Below are 16,207 nucleotides of genomic sequence, written 5' to 3'. Positions count from 1 at the left end.
AGTAAATTTTATTGGACTTTTGAGTTTACATCAGTAGTTGCTGCATTTGAAAGCAAATAAGCCAAAACACAAGTGATACAGTGATTTTATCTGTCGATGTCTACTGCCCTCCTAGGTTTCTTTTTCTTGGCAGAAGTATGTTTTATTATCTGTTATATAGTCCCGTTAATTTTTTTTGTTGGTTATTTAGTTTAACTTCATTTCATTTCTGCAACTGTAGTTATCATGCACATTGGTCTTCTGGTTCTACTTATTGTGTTCTGCAACAGATTGTACAGATCTTCCTATGTTTTCTAAATTCCTTATTTAGTATTTCTTACTGCTCACTATTATTCCAGTACATTCATATACTTTAATTCTTCAACTGATGGTGACCGATTTTTTCCCTAGATTTTTGGTACTATGAAAAATTTAAGCAAATTTGGAATCAATTCATTCAAGTTCATAAAGCTGGAGTGTGAAACTTAGTATGATCTTTAAAGTCTAATTTTTAGTCTATATAGAGATGTGAATTTATGGGGAAATGTGGATAAATTTGGGGAGAAGCAATTTTGTCTTCAGTTTTTTTGAGAAAATCCACACAAAACTTTTCCTGAATGAATTTTCTTTAATAATCTCAGGTGACTGTGACAATGAATTTTTAGTCATTAAATGATCATTGTCTGTTTTATTTAATTTTGTCTTCCATGTCTTCTCACCATCATAACCTCTAGCAACCTCTATCTTACCTCTAAGACTCTAGCATGGTTCAAAGACAATGAAAGATATAATAAACTTGTTAGATGAAGTATTTTTCCAATAAATATATGAACTTCAGAGATCAGAAGCTGAAGCAATGTGATTGTACCTACACCATTTGCTTAATCCTATCGAAAACTTTACTGAAAATTTTTGTTACATGATTTATGCTGTAAAGTTTTTTAATCTTAAATTCTAATATTCTGACATTGAGTAATATATATAATTAAAAACAAACTTCTTTGCAAAATATAATTTAAACTCAATGGGAAAGTTTTACATTAATCAGATTTTCCCCCTTTACAATGTCATCTATTTAAATAATTATGTATGATTTTTTCCTTATTTTTTAAAATGTATTTTGTGCTAAGACATTTTAAAGTGCTCAAATTTCCCTTGTTCTTTGAAAACAAACAAGATGAATTAATAGTGTTAATGCAGTTTTCCTAAAAAGGATACTTAAATTACTTGAGTACAAACTATTTTCTAGCACCTGTGAATACTTAGGAAATACCTGCTTATATACAGTAATTTATATGGTACTTGTGAATTACTTCTTAAATTAAAACTGTTCATCTAAGGGCTTCTGTTAGGCAATACTTTGTTAGCCTAGTTCTAATCACTCAATGTGCTTGAAAGTAACAAATTTATATTTCCTTGAAAGTGATCCAGAATTTAAACTTTTCACTAGTTCTAACTGCTTTTAATTTTTAATTAATCTAAAATTATGATTTAAAAAATGTATATGCTGAAATGATTTCACATTTAAATATTCAGCCCACATGAATTTGTTAAAGTGACATGCTTCTTTGTATCATTCAACTCTTCAAAAATTCTGACTGCCCTTCTAAGGTAAAATATTGAGTTGATTTAAAAAAAATACTTAAAATTATTTCATATTTAAATGTTCAACTCAGATAAATTTGGTAGTTAAAGTGACATGCTTCTTTGTATCACCTTTTTGCCCCCTTTTTTCAGAGGGGGAAGAATGTGTATACAGGCAGTATTCTATAAATTGATTATACAAATTTCTTACTGCCTATACTTTCCCTCACTGAGAGAGATGCCATCTTTATATAGGTTTCTGAGGCACATAAAAATTAAATGACTTGGGGCAGGCTAGGTGGTGCAGTGAGTAGAGCGCTGGCCCTAGAGTCAGGAGGACCTGAGTTCAAATTTTGCCTCAGACACTTAATACTAGCTGTGTGACTTTGGGCAAGTCACTTAACACCAATTGCCCCTCCCCCCCAAAGTTAAATGACTTGTTCAGGGTCATTAAAATTAGTAAGTTACAGACTGGATTTGAACCTAGGTCTTCCTGATTCCAAACCCATCATTCTTTTATTCTGTACATAACTAACACATTTTTAAAATTTATTTTTTTCTCTTCTGAATTTAACAAATACCCCAAATCAGAACATTTCCTTTTATAAAATAAAACAGAAAGACATTACTTTTGAAACTGTGAATCTCTTGCATTTAGCTTATCTTTAAAAAAAAATATATAATATATATAATAAATTTAACATGCTACTTTCAAAGCTACCCTGCTTGTCTCTTTCCTTCTGCATGTTCTTGTGTTTTCAACTGTATATATATATTTTTAAAACTTTTTATTATGCATTTTTTGGAGGGGGGAAGGCAGGGCAATGGGGTTAAGTGAACAGCTGTATGTATTTTTAAAAATGTTTCAATTCTCTCTCTTTTTTAAAAATAGTTTCTTTACCTCCCCTCTTCTTGCCAAATAAAAAAGAAAGCCCCAATATTTGTAACAAATAAGCAGGGTAAAACGAAACAGATCCAACCATGTCATGTTCAAAAACCTATTTCCCATTTTGTAACTTAAGTCCATCAACTCTCTGTCAGCAGAGGAGGGGCAAGCTGGCATCATTGATCTTGTGGAGTTTTGGTTGGTTCTTGCATAGATCAGAGTCCTGAGGTCTTTCAGAGTTGTTTGTTTTTATGCTTTTTCTTATAACATAAATTGTTCTCCTTTCACTTCACTCTTTCCAGGCTTCTCTGAAACTATCTCTTCTCTAATTTCTTTTAATTAGGTGATATTCCATTACATTAATGTGCCATAATTTGTTTAACCTTCAGTTGATAGGCATCCCTTAGTTTGCATGTCTTTGCTGTGACATTATACATTATTGCATATTGTGGTTCTTGTTCTACTTTAATCTCTTTGGGTTTTGGCCTAGTATCTGGGTCAAAGATACACATTTTTAAGAACTTTTGGGGCATTGCTCCTAATTGCTCTCCAGAAGGGCTGTACTAATTAACAACTCTATTGACAGTGCATCAGTATACCTGTGTTCCTGGAGCCCCTCCAACATTTGTCATTTTTCTTTTTTGGTTATTTTTCTTGATGGAACTTCAGAGTTTTTTAATTCTCACTTATTAGTGATTTTAAATATTTTTTTCCCATATAGTTATTGATAGCTTGGATTTCCTTTGAAAACTGCCTTTTCATAAATAGATAAATAAAGCCTTTATAAAGTGTTTACTATGTGCCAGCCATTGTGCTAAATGCTGAAGATAAAATAGAGTCAAGATAGTCCCTTCTTTCAAGGGGTTTACATCTAAAGGAGGAAGATAGCACATTAAGGGGAGCTGGGAAGTTGAGGAGAGATTACAAACACTTGTGGCTGGCATACTTTGAAGCTGGTGGCAGGGAAGTGAAGTGGAAGCTTGATCTTGGGCAAGATAATGCCAAAGCTCTTTTGTCAGAGCCCAGAGTACTTCCAGGGTATGCATATTGTTTGACTAGTGATCTATTGGGGAATGGCTACTCTTATATATTTCAGTCAGCCCCTAAATATCTTAGATATCAGATTTTCATCAGAGAAATTTATGCAAAAAATTTTTCCTGCAAAGATTTTCACTTTCACTCCTAATTTTAACTGCATTATTCTGTTTGTGCAAAACCTTTTCAATTTTATGTAGTCCAAACTGTCCTTTTTATCTTTTTTGATCCTTTCTATCCTTTATTTGGTAACAAACTTTCATTCCCAGTTATGAAAGGTATTTTTTTTTTCTAGCTCCTCTGACTTCTTGATGATGTGATCTTTTATTTCTAGGTTATCAGTTTTGAGATTGCTAGAAGTATATGGTATGAGATCTTGATCTGAATCTTATTTATCAAACTAATTTCCAGTACTTCCAGTTTTTATTGAATAATGACTTTTTACCCTAGTAGTTGGGGTCTGGGTTTATCAAACATGTTGTTCATTTGCTTTTCTAGTCTTTGTACCTAATCTGTTCTGTTGTATTTATCTGTTTTTTTTTTTTTTTAAAGCAAATGCCAAGTAATTTTGATGCTTTATAGTATAGTTTAAGATCTAGTACTTCCAGGATCCCTTCCTTCCTACTTTTTTTTCATTATTTTCCTTGATATGGGATTTTTGATTGTTCAAAGTCCACCATACATAATCTTGTTCTCCTCTATCCCCTAATCTTTTTATATACCTCATCCCCCTTGTATCACCCCTACCCCCCTCTGTGTTCTGTAATCCAGGGATAATTGGCATTTGTGCTGTTCCTTGATTAAGACTTTACATTTCCCTATTTAAGGCATTTTCACTGACTGTCCCCTATGCCTGGAACTCTGTCCCTCCTTTTCTCTGCTTTCTAACTTTCCTGGATTTCTTCAAGTATCACCTAAAATTTTGCCTCCTATAGGAAGCATTGCTGGATCCATGTTAATGCTAATACCTTCCCTCTGTTAATTATTTCCAGTTTATCCTGAATATATCTTGTTTATTCATAGTTCTTTTCTTGTTTCTCTCCCTTCTAAATGTTTTTTTGAAAACAGGGACTCTCTTTTACCTTCTTTTGAAACATAATAGTTACTTAATAAATGTACATTTACTAATTGAGTGTTTATAATCTTGATTTTTTGTTCCTCAAGTTGAATTTTCTTACTTTTTCGTTTAGTAGTCTTCAAGTCCTACTTTTTTTACCTATAAAGATAAAAATAGGATATGTGGGTCTGTGGTACAATAGAATGTTCACTCTAGTAGTGCCACCTTCGAAACATACAGCTTTAATTGGATAAGAAGGATCAGTTCCAGATGATTACACAAAGGGAAGAATGTTATTTAGCTAAAATAAAATAAATCAATGTTTATGAAACTTGCTTCTTCTGACTCAGATGCAGTAATATAGAGAGAATAAGGAATGAACTAGCGAAAATGTCAGGTGATTATTCAATAGTAAAAATAGTTACAATTGTTTTTGGGTAGGCATCTGCATTCCTGTGAATATCATAATCATAATCCCAAGTTTGTAGGCTTTCTGTCCACATCTGTGGCATTTGTTTGCATTTTGAGCATCAGCTGTCTAAGCAATATTGTACCCATCATCCTTCTTAGAATTTAGCAAATTTTGCGGCCCATTCTGTTTCACGTGAAGCGAACTAGTAATTGAAACCTAGCAAACTTTTGTTCATAAGGAAGAGATGTGCAGGGTAATCAGGGTGAGACATTTAGAAGCCTAACTGGAAGAAAACTTACCTTTTAAACTGAGTTTATTGCCCAACCGAACATTGATAGAATTATAGGAAAATTGCAACAACTGTTGTCTTTCAAGCCCAGCCACCACCTAACACTTCCATGATTCTTTCTTGTTTGCAAAGCTCTTTGCATAAATTCTCATTTGATGCTCATGATTACTGATGGACAGATGAAGGTTCATTTTAATAATAATAGTAGCTAGCATTTGTATAGCGCCTTCTATGTGCAAGCACTGTGCTATGTGCTTTACAAATATTATCTCTGTTGATCCTTACTAATAGGTGCTGTTATTAACCCAGTTTTACATTTGAGTCAAACGGAGGTTAAGTGACTTGCCCAAGGTCATCCATTGATAAGTTTCTGAAGTCATATTTTAACTCTGGTTTTCCTGACTTCAGGTCCAGCATTCTTTCCACTGTACCACCTACCTGCCTTTAATTAAAAAAAAATATTTTTTAAAAAAATTTTTTGTTTTGCTTTTTGGAGGTCAAATGGGTTAAGTGACTTGCCCAAGGTCACACGGCTAGTTTTTTGTGTTAAGTGTCTGAGACTGGATTTGAACTCAGGTCCTCCTGACTCCAGGGCCGGTGCTCTCTTCACTGTGCCACCTAGCTGCCCCCTACCTGCCTTTTTAAATAGATATTTTGCATCTATTTAATTTTCATATTATAAAGAAACTAAGGCTCATCCAATTTAAATAATTTACCCAAGGTTACACTGTTTAGTAAGGAGCCACAACAATTTGAACTCAGGTCTTCTGTTTATAGATCTGATGCTTTTGACCAGCTCTAACACTTGACCTGAGACGGGGTTGTGGTGAGGAAAATGCCACATTAATCATAAAATCTTTTAAAAATCCTACTCTATGTAACTGTGAGACAGTTTTATTAAGCAGATATGTTGGTCATCAGGCAAATAATAGTAAAATGAAAATGTAAATAGTAAATAAATAGTAAAAAAATAAATAAATAGTAAAAAAAAAATGAAATAATAGTAAACAAAGTTTTTTTTTTGCTCTCATTAACCATACTTCACAATGGTTTCATTTCAATTTTAGAGCAACTTTGAGTATCTTGCTTTATTTAAACTGGGAGTTGTAGGATGTCTCGTGATTTTGGAGACATTGTTCACTTTAGTATTTCAAAGATTCACAGTTTTCTGTGTGAAATCTTTTCTTTGCTGTACATTGCAACCAGTTTGTGATTTGGTGGACCTTAATCTATAGTTTGCTGTGGCCAAAAGATTTATTACTTCATAGCTAACCTGGTGATGAGTCTCTCAGAGTTCTTGACCTTTGACGTTAGACATATAGTTGACGTTAGACATATAGTTCATCAGTGGTCTCATACTTCAAAGCCTTTCCAACTTGGTAAGATATGCCAGAGTTTGGTCTCTGCTGGCATAACTTGGAGATTCAGGGGTCACTTTGATATTATATTGAGGCATCGGAGTACAGTACAGATTTTAAGCCTTTTTTTTGGAGTGCAGTTGGGGTTAAGTGACTTGCCCAAAGTCACATGGCTAGTAAGTGTGTCAAGTATCTAAGGTTGGATTTGAACTCAGGTCCTCCTGACTCCAAGGCCAGTGCTTTGCTCACTGTACCACCTAGCCGCCCCTATTTTAAGTCTTTATATTCAGGAAAGCTATACTCAGTTTTCAAATGGTAAAATCATGATAAACTAAATTACAGAGGTTTCAGAAATGCTTATGAGAGAATACTTGTTTATTAAAGATTAGGACTACTTATAGATACTATGAAAATTGTATTTTCTGAACAATGAGTAATGATTTGCTACTTGAGATGAAGGGGGAAAACAAAAATTGTAATCATACTTCAAAAAAGGAGAGTGGTTTAATTATCTCATTGTATATTAAATGTGAAAAGAAAGTACAAGTTATGTACTATAGCATAATGAAAAATACAAATGTTTCTGTTTTCTACTATTTTGCATAGTGTATATATTCAAATTAGCGTAAATAAAATATGAATTAGCTGGGAGGGGAATAATGAAACCTGAATTAGGTTATTTAAAATGTCCCAAGGGAGGCTATTGTTCTGAAATGGTTAGTTTGTTGTAGCAAGTAATTTTTTGGGTTTGTTTTTCTTTTTGGTCTCTTACTTTCCTATCCTGCAGAATAAGACATTGAAACAAGAAGTAAAAAGAAGGATTAATTTCTGTTGTTAAACAATATGCTAGTGCTTTGGAGGACTGCCTTTTCTTTCCTTTTTTAGAAGAATTACTCATAATGTTCTTTAAAATTTTTATCACCATTAGTTCTACATTAAAGATACTCTTAAGTTTAATGTTAATTTATTTCACCAAGGCCACAGAAAAATCTAAGGGCAACTTAGAAGACTTGTTCTTTTTTGAGATGTTTAGTTCTCTGTGTTCACTTTGATTTTTCTCATTAACTGATAAAATAACCTTTGTTAGGACTTTGACCAGAACCAACTTAGCAGTGTTGCTGGGGCTGGAGGTGGGGGACAGTGGGAGGTGGTGTTAAAATGATGATGATGATAATCAGTAAGAGCCAGGGCTTATATAATGATGAAAGGTTCTCAAACCTCTTTACAAATATTTTCTCATTTAATCCTCACAACAACCCTGGGAGGTAGGTGATAGTATTGTTTTCATTTTATAGAAGTAATTGAGGCAGTCAGATTAAGTAACTTGCTTAGGGTCACACATCTAGTAAGCATCTGTGGCCAAATTTGAATTTAGTCTTCCTGGCTTTAGGTTCAGTACTTTATCCAGTGTGCTATCTAACCACTGTGTTACAGGGTTAAAAAAAATTGAGTTTCCATTAAACTTTAAAAATTTGTCATTAAAGAAAAGACTTATTAGCATATGGTTTGTCTAAAGGCCAAAGTCAAAATTTTTTATTAGAGTTCTATTTAATTTGCCATTCATAAGCTCAGTTATTTAAGAACTTTAGCTTTGATAAAGACTTTTTACGTGGAAAAGATACATTTATTTACTGATTCACTGTTGTGTAATATATTATTTTCGTCAGTCAGTCATCAAGCATTTATAAATGCCTTCTATAAACTATGTACTACTCAAAACTGGGTATACAAACATCCCAAAATGCTAACCCCACCTTCAAGAAGTAAACTTTCTAAGGGGGGAGACAAGCAAATAATGATGTATATTCGAGATATATACAGATTCAATGGAAAATAAAAGTAATCTCAGAAGGAAGGATTGGAAGTATGGTCTCTGGTAAGGCCTCTTTCAAAAGGTTGGTTTTGGGTTGAGTTGTGAATGAAGCCGAGAAGTGGATACCAAGAAGGGGAACATTCTAGGCCTGGGGATTAGCTTCTGAAGAGGTTTAGAGGAAGCTGCTAGTGTGGCTTGGAGGAGGAAGAGCAAGTGGGCCAGTGTTGCTCAATCAGGCAGTAAGTAAGTAGAGGAGAGTAAAATTTAGAAAGACTGGGAAGATGGGGGCCAAGTTTTAAGTACCAAACAAAGCCAACAAAATGAGCTCTTAAAACTTATGGCAGAAACAATGAGATAAATGTTAAAAAAATATACAAACAGGCATTTTTCAAAGGAAGCAATCCAGACTATCAGAAATCATGAAAAATGCTCTTAATTACTAATGGAGAATGCATATTAAAAGAACCCCGAAGATTTGCCTCATACCCATTAGATAAGCCAATCTGACAGAAAAAAAAGGGACAATGACAAATATTGGGGGGGGGTGCTGTGGAAAAATAGGTACACTAATGCATTGTGGATGGAGCTGTGTGTGTACTGTATACTCTTTGACCCAGAAATACAGCTAGTAGGCCTATATCCCAAAGAGATCAGTGAAAGAGGAAAATAACCCATATGTACAAAGATATTTGCAACAGTTCTTTTTGTGGTGTCAGTGAATTGGAAACTAAGAGAGTGCCCAACAGTTGGCAAATGACTGAAGAAATTATGGTATATGAATATAATAGACTATTATTGTGCTGTAAGAAACGATGAAGTGACAGTTTCAGTGAAATTTGGGAAACTGGTATGAATATATAGTAAAGTGAACAGAACTAGGAGAAAAATGATTTATCAAATTAGAACAACATTGTCAAGACCACAACTTTGAAAGACTGCAGAATTCTGTTCAGTACAGTGAAAAGCCATAATTCCAGGAGACTAATGATAATGTGAGCTATGCACACCCTCATAAAGATGTTAAGATAAAGAATGAGATATATTTTTGGACATGGCCAATGTAAATTTGTCTGACTTGACCATAAGTCTTTGTTGCAAGGGTTTTATTTGCTCTTTCCCTCCCCCTCAGGTCCTCCCCCATTGTGGTGGGGGTGGTGGTAGGAAGAGAAAATAACTGGGTATTAACATTTTTTTTTGGAGAGGGGAATGTAGGGCAATTGGGGTTTAGTTACTTGCCCAACTGTCACATGGCTGGTAAAGGTTAAGCGTCTGAGGCCAGATTTGAACTCAGGTCCTTCATACTCCAGGGCCAGTGCTCTATTCACTGCGCCACCCAGCTGCCCCAGTTATTAATTTTTAAAACAATATGAAATAACCATAAAAGAGAAAGCTATTGCAGTAATCTAGGCTTGAGGTGATGAAGGCTATACCTGTTTAAGTGGAGAGAAGGGGAAGTGCATGAGAGATATTGTTAAGGTACAAGGGCCAATATTTGATGACAGAATGGTGGTGAATGAGAGTGAAGAATTGAAAATGACATTGAGGTTGTCAACCTGGATTACTGGGACTTGGAGGGTGGTACCCTTGATAGTAATAGGAAAATTGAGGTGAGGGAAGGATTGAGGGAGTGTGATATAATGAATTGTTGTGGATATACTGAGTTTGAGATGCCTCTATGATACCTAATTTATGATAGATCAAAAGGCCATTGTTGTTTTGAGATTAGAGCTCAGGTGAGAGATTAGGGATTAGAGATAGTAGATCTGTGAATAATCTGCATTGAGATGATAACTAAAGCCTTGGTGACTGCTGAGGTATAAAAGGAGAAGAAAAGAGGGTGATTTACACTGTCCAAGGCTGCTCAAAGGTCAAGAAGGATAAAGATTAAGAAAAGACACTTAGATTTGGTTATTAAGAGGTTTTTCATTAACTTTGGAGAGAGCGAGTTCAGTTGAATGCTGAGCATGCAAGCCAGATTGCAGGTTAGAAAAGGAAGTAGACGAACCAAGTAGAGATGACCTTAAGGAGTTTAACTGAGAAGGGAGGCTAGATATAGCATTATCCATAGCAAAGATGATTGGATCCAGTAAAGATTTTTTAAGGATAGGGTAGACATGGTCATATTTGTGGTAGCAGGGAAGGTGACTGAAGATAAGAGGAGAAAGTGAGGATGATTATGGGGGCAGTTTTCTGGAGAAGATGGGATGAATGGATGGTATCAAAGGCCCATATTGAAGGGTTGGCCTTGGCAAGGAGAAAGTCCACCTCATCATGTTAGAAACAAATGAAAGAAATTGCAGAAAAGATAGCTGTTCAGCTAAATGCAAGATGAACAGAAGAGAAGAGAGCCTATTCTCAAATCTTTAACTTAGAGGGTAGAAGAGGGGGCATGACATTGGAGGCTTTAAGAGAGGAGAGGTAAAAGGGTTTAGAATAGTCACTGTGGTAAGTGGAATAGCAGATTGATTAAGGCAATTTAAAAGAGTTGCTTTGCTTGTAGGAAGGTCCCAGGTGATATTATGTAACATAGATTGATAGTGGACCTAGTCAATAGTTGGATGATTTTTTCCAGTTCAGATCTGTAGAACCTGAATAGGCTCTAACGAGTCAGATTACGGAAGTAAGCCAAGGTTGGAATTTGGCAAGATGTGATCAATGATTGAGTAAAGAAATGTGGGTCAGTGTTTCAAAATGTAACTTTTATATTTTATGTTTCACTCTCCAAAGGAATCAGAGAAAAAGACCTTCACTCAAGTACATTGGACAAATGTTGATGGGTTTTCTCTCACTCAGATGTTTGGTCTTTATCTGTACTATATAATTTCTTTGTTTTTTTTTATTTACGTAATTCATTTCCACAAGATTTGGAGTTACAAATTTTCTCCTCATTTTCCCCCTTCCCACCACCCAAAAACAGCGATCCCACCTCTCCCAATCTGCGCTTTCCCATATCTTCCCCCATACCCTCTCCAACTTTCCAGTAGGGCGTGGTGGATCTCTATGCCCCAGTGCCTGTATATCTTATTTCCCAGTTACATGTAAAACAATAATAATTATTATATATATTTTTAAACATTTGATTTTAAAACTTTGAATTCCAGATTCTTTCTCTTCCTCCCTCGTCACCCCCTGTTTCTGGGAAGACAAGCAATTCCATATAGGTTGTACATGTGTAGCTAATGCAAAACATTAACATAGAAGATATATTGTAAAAGACTGACTATATTTCCCTCCCTCCTATCCCACCACACACTTGTTCTATTCTCTACTTTGATACCATCCCTTTTCAAAAGTGAGTACTTCCAACTTCCTTCCTCCCCAGCCTGCCCTCCCTTCCATCATCCCTCTCTCTCATCCCCTTCTCCCCTATTTAATGTGTATTTCATTCCTTTCCCAAGCCAAATTCAATGAGAATGAGGTTGACCCATTCCCTTTTGCCTTCCTGTTCTTCCCCTCCATGGTAACAGTTTTCCCTTGCCTCTTCTATATGAGATAGTTTACCCCATTCTGTCTCTCCCCATCTTCTCTCATTATATTCCTCTCTCACCTCTTAATTTCACCTTTTAAGTATCATCCCTTCCTATTAAATTGGTCCTGTGCCCTCTATATATACCTGTAAACATATATACACACATTCACATATGTATTCATATGCTCATATGCCCTCATATATAGACATATATATATATTTCTATTCCCTTCAATTATTTTCATACTGAGAAAAGTTTCATCATTTACAGTTATTGTTTTCCCATGTAGGAATGTTAATAGTTCAACTTTGATAAGTTCCTTATGATTTCTTTTCCCTGTTTACCTTCTCATGTTTCTCTTGCTTCTTGTACCTGAATGTCAGATTTTCTATTCAACTCTGGTTTTTTCAGCAAGAATGCTTGAAAGTCTTCTGTTCCACTGAATGGCCATATTTTCCCCTGAAACATGATACTCAGTTTTGCTGAGTAGGTGATTCTTGGTTTTAATCCCAGCTTCTTTGACCTCTGGAATATCATGTTCCAAGCTCTTTGATCCCTCAATGTAGAAGCTGCCAGGTCCTGGGTTATCCTGATTGTGTTTCCACAATATTCAAATTGTTTCTTCCTGGCTGCTTGTAATATTCTCCCCTTGATCTGGGAATTACGGAACCTGTCTATAATATTCCTAGGAGTTTTCTTTTTGGGATCTTTTTCAGGAGGTGATCGGTGGATTCTTTCAACCTCTGATTTGCCCTCTGGTTCTAAAACATGTGGGCAGTTTTCCTTGAGAATTTGTTTGAGGATGTTTTCTAGGTTCTTTCTTTGATTGTGGCTTTCAGGTAGTCCAATAATTTTAAAATGATCTCTCCTGGATCTATTTTCCAGGTCACTGGTTTTCCCAATGAGGTATTTCACATTGCCTTCTATTCTTTCATTTGTTTGGATCTGTTTAATAGCATCTTGATTTCTCATAAAGTCATTAGCTTCCATTTGCTCCAATCTAATTCTGAAGCAATGATTCTCCTCAGTGAGCTTTTGAGATTCTTTTTCCATTTGGCAAATTCAGCTTTTAAGGCATTCTTCTCCTCATTGCCTTTTTGAGCCTCTTTTGCCATTTGAGTTAGTCTATTTTTTAAGGTGTTATTTTCCTCAGTCAGGCTGTTGATTCTCATTTCGTAATTTTCTTGCATTGTTCTCATTTGCCTTCTCAGTTTTTCCTTCACTTCTCTTATCTGCTTCTTAAGTTCCTCTATGGCCTTGTAACCAGCTCGTATTTTCCTTGGAGCTTTTGTTGCAGGAGTTCTGACTTCACTGTCTTCCTCTTGTTCCATGCTTTGATCCTTTTTGTCCCCCAAATAGGAGTCTAATGTTGGAATCTTCTGTCTGCTTCGTTTCCTTTGCCTGGTCATGTTGCCACTCAATTACTTGAGTTTTGAGCTTTTTGCCACAGTAGTACTCTGCCACCAGACAGGGGAACTTCGTACCAAACGCTGGGGTTTTCTCAGCTGCTGGAGGTATTAGTTGGGTACCCTCTCTGAAGCCTCCACATGCTCTGGCAAGCTGGACACACACCCCAGGACCTCCACCCTAGACTGCAATCCAGATCCAAGCAGGTTAAAGCAAGAGCGACCATCCCTCAGACCAGTTGCTTGGTCCCTCTACACTTAGCAAGCCAGGAGCTGAAGCTGCCACAAGGGGGCAGCTACACAGCTGTGGCTCCTCAGTGGCTTCTCGCCCTGGGGGCAAAAGCTGATGCACTCCCAACTACTGGGTCCCAAAGTCCAAAGTGCACTGACCTCTCACTTTGTCCTTAGCATCTATGTGTTGATAATTCTGGAGATGGCCACAGCTGCTGGTGATCTGGAGTCCCTCTAGCCAGTGGCAAATTCAGCTTTTTAAGGCATTCTTCTCTTCAGTGGCTTTTTAAGCCTCTTTTGCCATTTGAGTTAGTCTATTTTTTTTTTTAAAGCAATTGGGGTTAAGTAACTTGCCCAAGGTTACACGGCCAGTTGTGTGTGTGTGTGTGTGTGTGTGTGTGTGTGTGTGTGTGTGTGTCGGTGTTAAGTATCTGAGGCTGGAAGATCCCACGTCCTCCCTTCTCAGGGGCTGGCGCTCTTACTCACCACCTAGCCACCCCGAGTTAGTCTTTTTTTTTTAAGGTGGTATTTTCTTCAGTCAGGTTGTTGACTGTCATTTCATAATTTTCTTGCATCATTCTCATTTCTCTTCCCAATTTTTCCTCCATTCCTCTTACTTGGTTTTCAAAATCCTTCTTTAGCTCCTCTGTGGCCTGTAATCAGCTTATTCTTTTGATGGAAGCTTTTGGTGCAGGAGTTCTGACTTCGTTGTCTTCCTCCTGTTCCATGCTTTGATCCTTTTTTTCCCCAGGAAAGGAATCCAAAGTCAGACCGCTGTGCTTGCCTTGCTTCCCTCACTTGCTCATGTTGCCACTCAGTTACTTGACTTTTGAGCTTTTTGCCATAGTAGAACTCTGCTACCAGAGTGGGGAGCTTTGTCCCAAATCGCTGGGGGTTTCTCAGCTTCTGGAGCTATTAGTTTGGTGCCCTCTCTGAAGCCTCCACCCTCTCTGGCAAGCTGCTCATGCACCCCAGGACCTCCACCCTAGACAGTGATCCAGATCCAAGCTGGTTAAAGCAAGATCAATTACCCCTCAGACTGGTGGCTTGGTCCCCCTACAATCTGCAGTCTAGGAGCTGTGAAGCAGCCATGTGGTGGTGGCTGCATGGCTGCTGTGCTTCAGCTGCTTCTCCCTCCAGGGGTAAAGGCCGGCCTGTACTCCTGAACTCCTGGTTCCCAAAGTCCACACTGCACTGACCTCTCACTTTGTCCTTAGCATCTGTGGGTTGATAATTCTGGAAACTGCCACAGCTGCTGGTGATCTGAAGTCCCTCCAGCTGGTGGCTGGTTGTGGCTGCTCTGGCTTATGCTTGACTGGGCTACAAGAGTGCTGTGCTGGTCCCTTCCTTCCTGCCTGCTGGACTCTCTTCAGTAGGAAGTTAGCTTCTCTCTGTCATTTTGTGGGTTGTGTAACTCCAAAGTTTGTTTAGAGTCATTTTTTACATGAATTGCAGAAGGTGGAAGTGGGAACTGTGCAGAAGTCGTTTCTACTCTGCCAGATTGACTCCTACTCTATAATTTCTTAACTGATGTAAAATAAAGTTTAGAAAGTGGGATAGGTTATGGGTGCAGTGGATAGAGCTGACTTAAGGCATTATTAGCAGTGTGACCCTGGGTTAATCACTTAATCCTCTTTTCCTCAATTTCCTCATCTGTAAAATGGGCTGGAGAAGGAAATGGCAAACCACTCTGGTATTTTTGCCACGAAAACCCCAAATGAGGTCATGAAGAGTTGGATATGATTGAATAATAACAATAACAAAGCTTGGGGTATGTGGAAAAAAATTTAAAAATCAGCCACAAGTGATACTGTATTGCTCAGAAGCAATATGGTTCTATATTCCATACTGTTTTGCCTTCTCCTTTGCTTTCACAATTTGACTAAGATCTTGTCTCAGTCTGAATCTTCTTAAACTCCCCCTCTATGCAGGCTGGTCTCCTCATTGCCTCTCATTCACATTTGCCTCTGTGCCTTTGGTTGCATCCCCTCCTCTTAACATGGAATATCTTCTTTATACCTGTCTAAATCCTGCCCAGCCCAAGCTACTTCCTTTATGAAACCTTTCCTAAGGTCTTGTGCATTTCTTTTTTTGTTTGTTTGTTAGTTTTGTTTTTGTTTTTTGGAGGGGGAAGGCAGGGCAATTGGGGTGAAGTGACTTGCCCAAGGTCACATGGCTAGTTTTGTGTTAAGTGTTTGAGTTTGGATTTGAACTCAGGTTCTCCTGACTCCAGGGCCAGTGCTTTATTCACTGTGCCACCTAGCTGCCAAGGTTTTGTGCATTTCTGTAGCATTATACCACCCAATTTTAACAATTATATTCTGTCTTATTATTCACTCAATTATTCACACATTGTTTCTTATATATCTTATTAATTCCGAACAACAGGGAAATATTCTGAAAGTCATTGATTTTCCTTTGATCTGATTAACAAAGTAAGCACCCTTCTTTTAGTAGTCTCACAAAAGATTTGATTTGATTTTCTCTAAGGTCCCTTACAGCTCAAAAAGTCTTATTTAAAAAATTTTTTTAGGTTTGATACTCATAAATTTGTTGGTTAATTGGCATTTGTTGAGCACCTAATTTGTGCCCAGAATACATCTAATATTTTTCTGTGATAAAGCCCAGAAGCAATCATCAGTGGTTGGGCAAATACAACTGAGAAATGGCTTTTAGCTTTCACTACA

The 16,207-nt window shown here is 36.9% G+C and overlaps 2 protein-coding genes across 5 annotated transcripts in view; one reads left to right on the top strand and one right to left on the bottom strand.

Annotated features, from left to right (window-relative positions):
- Positions 1–16,207, top strand: part of CHCHD3 (coiled-coil-helix-coiled-coil-helix domain containing 3) — a 347,503-nt gene that overhangs the window by 44,632 nt on the left and 286,664 nt on the right. The window lies entirely within an intron of this gene.
- The window catches only part of EXOC4 (exocyst complex component 4), a 1,166,755-nt gene that overhangs the window by 1,128,353 nt on the left and 22,195 nt on the right, over positions 1–16,207 (bottom strand). The window lies entirely within an intron of this gene.

Source organism: Petaurus breviceps, unplaced genomic scaffold (assembly GCF_028583685.1).
Source record: "Petaurus breviceps papuanus isolate PSGF00001 unplaced genomic scaffold, PetGlider_PUasm1.0 181, whole genome shotgun sequence".
Lineage (NCBI taxonomy): Eukaryota > Metazoa > Chordata > Mammalia > Diprotodontia > Petauridae > Petaurus > Petaurus breviceps.
Note: the sequence above shows the minus strand (reverse complement) of the source record. Positions and strands in the feature narration are given on the sequence as shown.